The following is a 1,381-nucleotide window of genomic DNA, read 5'->3' on the forward strand; positions in this document are numbered from 1 at the left end:
TTCAAAGTGCTAGGATTTCAGGTGTGAGACACTGTGCCCAGCCTTTTAAAATTTTATTTATTTTAATCTTTCAGAAAAGACAGAATCTCTGAATAGTAGAATTAGTCAAGCAGAAGAATTAGTGAGCCTGAAGACAGGCTACTTGAAAATACAGAGTCAGAGGAGACAAAAGAAAAAATAATGAAAAACAATGAAGCATGCCTATAAGATCTAGAAAACAGCCTCAAAAGGGCAAATCTAAGAGTTATTGGCTTTAAAGAGGAAGTAGAGAAGAGATAGAGGTAGAAAGTTTATTCAAAGAAATAACAGAATTTCCCAAACCTATTGAAAGGTATCAACATTCAAATACAAGAAGGTAATAGAATGCCGGGTAGATTAAACTCAAAGACTACCTCAAGGCATTTAATAATTAAACTCCCAAAGCATCAATAAGTCTGGCAGATTTTTCACTGGAAGCCTTACAGGTCAGAAGACAGTGGCATGACATATTTCAAGTGCTGAAGGAAAAAAACTTTTACCCTACAATAGTATATCCAGTGAAAATATTCTTCAAGCATAAAGGAGAAATAAAGACCTTTTCAGACAAACAAAAGCTGAGGAATTTCATCAACACCAGACCAGTCTTACAAGAAATGCTCAAGGGAGTTCTTTAATCTGAAAGAAAAGGATGTTAATGAATGAAAATAAATCTCAATACAAAACTCATTGGTAATAGCAAGTATATAGAAAAACACAGAATAGTATAACACTGTAATGGTGGTAGGTAAACTACTCTTGTCTTAAAGTAGAAAGACTAAATGATGAACCAATAGAAAATAATAACTGTAGTTTATTGCAGCACTGTTCACAATAGCCAAGATTTGGAAGCAACTAAAGTGTACATCAACAGATGAACGGATAAAGAAAATGTCCATATACATAATGGAGTACTATTCAGCCATAAAAAGAATGGTATCTTATCATTTGCAACAATATGGTTGGAATTGGAGGTCTTTATGTTAGATGAAATAAGTCAGGCATAGAAAGACAAACATCACATGTTCTCACGTATTTGCGGGATCTAAAATCAAAACAATTGAACTCATGGACAGAGACAGTAGAAGGACGGTTACCAAAGGCTGGGAAGAGTAGAGGGCTGTGGGGGACACGTGGGGATGGTTAGTGGGACAAAAAGGAATAGTTAGAAAGCATGAATAAGACCTAGTATTTAATAGCACAACAGGAAGACTATAGTCAATAATAACTTTTAAAATTTATTTTATTTTATTTTTTTTAGATGGAATCTCCCTCTGTTACCCAGGCTGGAGTGCAGTGGCACCTTCTCAACTCACTGCAGCCTCCGCCTCCTGGGCTTCAACGATTCTCCTGCCTCAGCCTCCCG

The sequence above is a fragment of the Colobus angolensis genome, unplaced genomic scaffold, assembly GCF_000951035.1.
Source record: "Colobus angolensis palliatus isolate OR3802 unplaced genomic scaffold, Cang.pa_1.0 Scaffold238, whole genome shotgun sequence".
Lineage (NCBI taxonomy): Eukaryota > Metazoa > Chordata > Mammalia > Primates > Cercopithecidae > Colobus > Colobus angolensis.